Here is a 7,378-nt window from a genome sequence, read left to right on the forward strand (position 1 = left end):
GCACAAAATTCCTAAGCTAGTTAACCAGTGGTCCAGAGAGGAAGAGTGGTCTCTCTCGTATTTTTTTTTTTCGGGTAGGACCTCTTGTATTAACATTAGCCATTTTTTATGGTTAGTTGTAGCAATCATTTAGTTATTCTAAATCGTCAAGTCAGTCTAGCAAGAAATAGGAATTGAATTCTTTTAAGTTAAAATGAGTCTTTATATACTCCACTTTCATAAGAAAATTTTTGATTATTTTTTATCTCCTAAAAATGATGAATAATTATTTATGCGCAAGAGTATAGGAAACCCTAGTGGCTTAGAAAACTTTTGCCCCATATAAAAATAATCACTTGTTACTTAAAAAGGAAAATCTTATTGTAACAAATGAGTTGAATTAAGAAATTACCAAGAAGAGAGAAAATGTGAGACCCAAGAATGTGGCAAGTAAGGGTGTCAACGGTCCGGGTCGGTGCGGTTTCGGTCCGGTTCCACCGGTTTCGGTGTGAGTTTGGAAGTGACCGAAACCGACCCAATAAGGATTTATCGGTTTCGGTCCGGTGTCGGTTTCGGTGCGGTTTGGGTTCAGGTTGGTACCGGTTTGGATTTATTAGGTTCATTTCGGTTTGGATCGGTTTTTAAAACCGGTATGGAGCCATTAGGAAACAACCAAATGATGAATTGTTGAACTTCGATTTCTTAAATCGATTTGTAACCGGGTTGGTTTTGATTTTTGTCTAGTTTGAATTCGATTTTCCATACAAATGTATACAAAACTATTCAAATTTTAATTTTTTTAATGAATTTTGGAGTGTTTCGGTTTCTAACCGGTTTGGTTTCGGTTTCGGTCTGGGTTTTGAGCCGATTTCGGTTTGGTTTCGGGTTCATCAGGTTTTCGGTGCGGTTCGGTTTGGTTTTGGGGTTACAATACTCGAAACCGAACCGAACCAATAAGGCTTCGGTTCGGTTTGGTCCGGGTTGTTATCGGTTCGGTCCGGCCGGTTTTACCGGTTCGGTCCGGCCGGTTTTACCGGTTCGGTTTAGGAATTGACACCCCTAGTGGCAAGCACCAGACCCGCCTGGGAGATCGATGATGTGCCTCCACCAAGAATACTGTAAGTACCAGGGGGTTTGAGAGATCGACAAGTGTGTGCAAACTTTAGTCTCACATCGCCTAGGGAGAGATTACTGGGCTAATTAATAACCTCTAACCTCCTTAACATGGCACAACTCGTTTTAAAGCCTTGAGGCCTATGGGCCAAAGAAGACAATATTGTGCAAGGTTAATGGGGCTAGGACATTACAAATGGTATCAGAGCAGACCCTGACAACGTGTGCAGCCACAGCAGGGGACGCTGTGCCCAAAGGGGATGTTTGTGAGACCCAATAATGTTTTAAAACTTTGAAGCCCATAAACCAAAGAGGACAATATTGTGCAAGGTTAATGGGGCCGAGGTGTTATAGAAAATGCAGAGAAAGAACCAATGCAACTATCTGATAGTTCATGCCTTTATGTGTTGGCTTTTTGTCGCTTAGAAAACTCTTGCCCATATGAAAATAATCAACTATTATTTAGAAAAGAAAATCTTATTGTAATCAACAAGTTGAATTAAGAAATTGTAACTTTATTTATTTATTTATTTTTTATGATAATTATGATAATAAATTTTTTGTCCTCAACGAAAGTTAAATACTGCATTAAATACCTTTCAATTTTCTGAAATCCTTTTTATTCTTAGATTGAATCATGTATCAAATAACTTTTGAGAATAAATTGATGGACAATTAAATCAAAGAGAAGATTTCTCTGAGGCTACAGTGAATGGGCATTAGTTCACCATGCCTCATTGACACACAACCCGGGGGGGTATTTGGGAGAGAGGGGGTTACATCAGTACCCACTCTTCTTTCACCTCCCCCCGCCCCCCTTCTTCTTTCAATAAGTGATGAAGGAAAATTCTGCCCGTAAATGAAAGTTATATGGGGGAGAGGGGGTCACTTCTGGACCCTCTCTTCTTCCTTCATTGAGTGGTGAAGGAAAACTTTGTCCTTAAATAAAAGTTACAATTTCGTATTACACCACTTTGATGACAAGCAATCATACTCTTATTTAAATTAAAAAGAAGAAGAAAAAAAAAAAATATATATATATATATATTTGCATAAAGGTTTATGGGGTAAACGTACAATGAGTTAATCTAAGCAAGAAATAAGGTTTTCTACTATGTAGTAAGTTTACAATGCAAAGGTTCTTGGATGGTGTAATAGGGTTGAGGGAAAGAAACATAAATACACCAAGGAAATGTGCTTCCTTTTCATGAATAAATACTCATCAAGGACAAGCTTTTTACAAATTAAGTAAACCACAAAAGAATGAAAACTACTAAAGCTGCTCATCTTGCTGCATCAGGTAGTCCCTTTTGATTCTTCTGATAGGTAAGATATATGTGTAAGTGGTCCCCTTTCTCTATTTGATTCTCATCTTATAATGATTTTGACACTTCATTATAACAGTGACTTTACTTTATTTATGAATATTGTTTTTTCCTTCATGGTGCTGAATTTCTGACCATCTTCCTCTGTTAAATACATCTTTGGTGAGCAGTCACCAAACAGTGAGCTCAGAGTCCTCTCTGTGGATTTTTAACTTATGCAAAAGTGCAAAAACATGCATATTGGTTGTATTTATTTATTTATTTTTATTCAAAAATAAAAAATAAAAAAAAGATAAGAATAAAGTAAATCAATAAAAACATTATCGTCGGGATTATAAAGAGACATAAATGATCTGTTAATCATGCATATTGATTTTTCAAAAAAATAATTGAGTTTTCTTTTACCCATGGTTAAGAGAGAATCTCTTCATTCATCATTTTTTATGTTTGAATTAGACTTTGAAACAGAGAAAAACAATTTGGATATTAGATCAGTAGAGATGAAAAATAATGAGGTTGGATCCTCGAAACTTTCTCCTTCTAAAAAGGCTATTGAAGTAGAAGAACTTTCTCTAATGATACCAACCAGAAACAGGCAAGCATTGTGGAATCAACTAAGTATTGGGATTAGTCTGAGTTGATAATGATTCAGATTGCCCGACACGATTGATCCAAGACCGATACCTTAAACCATGAACCCAAATGACAGAGATTTGAAATAGAAATCATTTGATTTGGCCCATATCATGTCCCTTTCTTGACAAGAACAGCTGATCCCTTGGAGGTGTAGACAATAGACACTGTTACTAGGATTTGGACTCAGTTGGCAACATCTACTATCACATACCCTGAAGACCAAGGCACATTACACTTTCATGCATATATGGGTTATCACTATTTTTATTATCAAATCACCATCAACTCAGTCACCTATTTGAATTAGTTTATCTGCAAATCGACATCATTATGACGTCTTCTGATGAAATTAAGACAAGTTTAGCATTTGTGAATTGAATTAAAATAAACAATGCATTCTCAAAATTAGATCTGTTTGGTTGGGTCTTGAAGCTGTCATATACAGCTTTAGCTAGACCTGTGATCAATTCCTGTCTTGACTTTCATAACAAAAAATGATGTCTTCACCTGTCACTCAAGACAACTACCACTCATTGAGCCTCTATTTACTTCACTATATCTTTACCATCATAATGCCTGGATAATAATTAACCTTACAGTCCAATTAACTATATCTTAGAAGAATAACTTGGTTACTAGTACTAGGTTTTTGAAAATCAAGATCCTAATATCTCAGTAAAACTCTCTACACCACTCTTTATTTCACGAAGCGATCTCTCCTTTTGTTTCTCTTTATAGTTTTTCAGACAAAGACTATATATGAGAAACCCTAAAACCCTAATCCCACAATTACAATTCTATTATTGTACATATAATAAATTCAAAATCCGAATCAATTACATATACAAACTCAATAATAATTATATAGACAATCACAGAATACAAGACATATACAACCCAATAGAAATGTCATTGTGAGGAAAAATAATCTATTTTACACAAAAAACTCACATGCTTGTGTAGACTTAATCAAATGAAAATGTTAAGTTTGTCTCGAATTCTTGATGAACCGTTTTGAAGATTGACCTAGTCCGACATATTTTGGTGACGATCCGAATGAGAAATTTTCTAATAGCTGTGGTAGTTCGACTAGATTGACCGTGACCTGATGGGTCAACCCGCGACTTGGAGTATATAATGTACTGTTGTTTTATTGAGCAAATCATTGCAATTTTAGAGGTTTTTCGAGTTAGGGTTTCAGGACGAGTTTTCTCACCGCTGTTTGGGTGTAATCTCTCTTCTACATAGCGAAACATCTTCTTCTTCGCCTGAGGACGTAACACCTCACATCAGTGTGTGAACTTCATTGAATCTCTGTGTTGTGCAGATCTCTCTTTATTTATTTTCGTATTTCTAGATGTTTGCTCTAAGAGAAACCTAAGTCCTAGTTTTTAGGATGTTTAATTAATTAAATTATCAATGGAGCTTATCGTGATCTATCAATCTATCTCTACGAATGTGAATATGCTAAGGTTTGTTCATCTATGAGCTTTGAGTGGTTGGTGGCGAATACAATATTATCAAATATGTTTTGCTTTATGTAGACATCAACAAAGCCTTATCATTTGTTTATATTATCAAACTTTTAAATTCTCATACTTATCCAGCAAAAAGAATAATAATGGGCCATCCATAATTTATTCTCAGAAGTTCATCATCTCTACTGGATTGCAGTTGCTCACTGCTTGGATCTCATGTCTCTCAACATCTAATAAATAGATCAATTATATTTTCTTTACCCAAAATTCAAAACAGATCAATTGCTTGGTTCCAGTGATCCACCATGCATCTGTGCAGTCGTACAGCTCATGTGCTTATTATTATTATTATTATTATTTTTTTTTTTGGTAAAACCATGTGCTCGATCTTATTTTCAGCCAACTCAGAGAATCTTTTCATTTTCTATTTTTCACATGTTTCAACTCATTAACCCTTTTGGTGTTGAAAATATATTTTTAGACAATCTACATTAGTGATATTGGATCCAATTTTTCTGAAGCCATGATGAAAGAGACTCTCTTCAGTCATATGTTTGGATCTCTTGATTGAATTAGAGAAGGGTATTTCATACATCCAATAATAAAATACGGAAGTAAATGACGACATTCACTTCCTAACCATAGTGTCAAGTTAAATCTCCATCAGTGAAGAGTTTCTCTCTCTTTTAACCTACAATGAAGAAAAATTAAATCCTAGTAATTATAAAAATTTCTAGTCTAAGTTGATTTTTTTAAACAAGTGAAAATTGTGTAAGTTTTTTTCTATTGATGATAAGTGTACACGTCAAATGAAAAATGCAAAGTCATTATCAGGGCATTATAACTAGAGAAGAAATCAAATGAAAAATCCTCTAACCTTTTTCCTATCTAGTAGAGTCTATATTATACATAAATTTAATATATCAATAATGTTTAAAATAGAAATTCATAATAAATATTATCTAGTTTCTTCTTATCAATCATGCACACTTTAGCTATTTTGATGAATTCACAACCACGTGATTATAAAAATTGTGTTTGTCAATAAAATGCTATTTTTTAAGAAATTTTCTCACATAATTATATTATTTTTGCGATTGCGTGAAATAATGATATGGCAGCGTTGTTTCTTATACAAAAGAAATAATGTGCATTTTTATACTTGCTAAAGCAAAAGGCATAAGAAATATTATTCATCAATGATAAAAAAAAAAAAAAAAAGGATTAAATATAAGAATAATAATAAGGAGGATATATTCATGCCCTAGAAGTGAAGGTCCATATTAGTTCTAGGTCTTGACATCCATAAAGCTTAATCAAGGGTGATGCATGCACATGGAAAATCCACAACTGCTTTACTTATAATATTGTACATCAATTGAATAATTTTTATATCATTCGTGTTCTTATGCCTTAAAAATAATTACTTTTTAATGAGTAATTTTGGCCTTTTTGTTCTAAAATACCAATATTATTCTATAATCAATAATATATTTCTTATAACACTCATTAAGTAGAGCATGACTAAGTAAAGTTGCCATGGTTGACTCGATGGAGGGTTAAAGGAAAAAAATATTCTAATTGTTTTATTAATAGTGCTAGGAAGACTATGATAATTTAAAAATTAGCTTTCTTAGACAATTGAATTGGTGTGTATGCTATTTTTTTGTCAATATAAAATTCATTATCGAAACAATATGACTTGCAATTTATTTAAAAAAAAAAAGGAAGAAAAAGCAGAAGAAGATAACATGGTAAAAAATAACAAGGGAAAGTCCTCACACTTCTAATATAGAGTACTGTCTCTAACCTTTAGGAAGGGTGTTATCTATGTTTTATAAGGATAATAATATTTCAAATTGTTACAAAAAATATGTATATATATATATATATATTTTGAATGATTTTGTAAAATGTTATCGTTCTCTCAACACAGAATAGGGTTATTTTCAATATTCAAAATTTGACATTTATGTCAGCCTTTTTTTTTTCCCTTGTGTGGAGGCTTATGTTAGCCTCGATGTCATAAAATGTTTGACTTTTGTATTATAATCTTTTGTTTTTCTCTTACCATGCATGTAACCAGTCATAGTCATGGTTAAACATGAAGATTAACCCATTATTTTTCTCAGAAAAAGTTCATTTTATTATATTATTTTTCTTGTTTCTTTCTTAGTGTGAGAAAATAATCTATTACATTTATTAGAGAGGGTGAAAAAACACAAGATGCAAGTCTAGTGTTCAAAAGTATAGATGCATAGATATATAATGGGATGCCACAGCCTGAATCTTGCCTATGGGGACCTTATGGCTTGTCACATTTTCCGTTGTAGTCTTATTTATCTAAAATTGGTTAAAGTTCTATGCCCTTGCTGGTATTTCTTGTATTTTTACACTTGGATGAGTTGACCCGACACTCAAATATGGTAGCTAAGCTGAGTCTATTTATCACTAAAATTTGGGCCACATCCAATCTACCACAAGGTAGATAGATTATGTAGTTGGTATTACACTAGAATACAATCCCATCATTCTTGCACTTACTCATGCCTTATTCTTTTTTGTCACATTTTTATATATGTATTGACCCTCTTTTCTCTTTAATCATGTAAATTCATCTTACTTTTATGGTGATGTGACGTGAAAGATTTCTCAGAAATTCTATTTGTGCTTGGCATTTCCTATACTGAAAGAAGATTCATTTTTTGAATTTCAAAATTCACATTGAGAATGATGAATTTTCTTTTACTACTAAAAAAAAAAAAAAATACTAGAAAAGATAAGAAAACACGAAAACTTTTATTTTTCTCTTTTAATTAAACATACATATTTTTTCTACTTTCTTAA

The sequence above is a fragment of the Macadamia integrifolia genome, chromosome 4 (genome assembly GCF_013358625.1).
Source record: "Macadamia integrifolia cultivar HAES 741 chromosome 4, SCU_Mint_v3, whole genome shotgun sequence".
Lineage (NCBI taxonomy): Eukaryota > Viridiplantae > Streptophyta > Magnoliopsida > Proteales > Proteaceae > Macadamia > Macadamia integrifolia.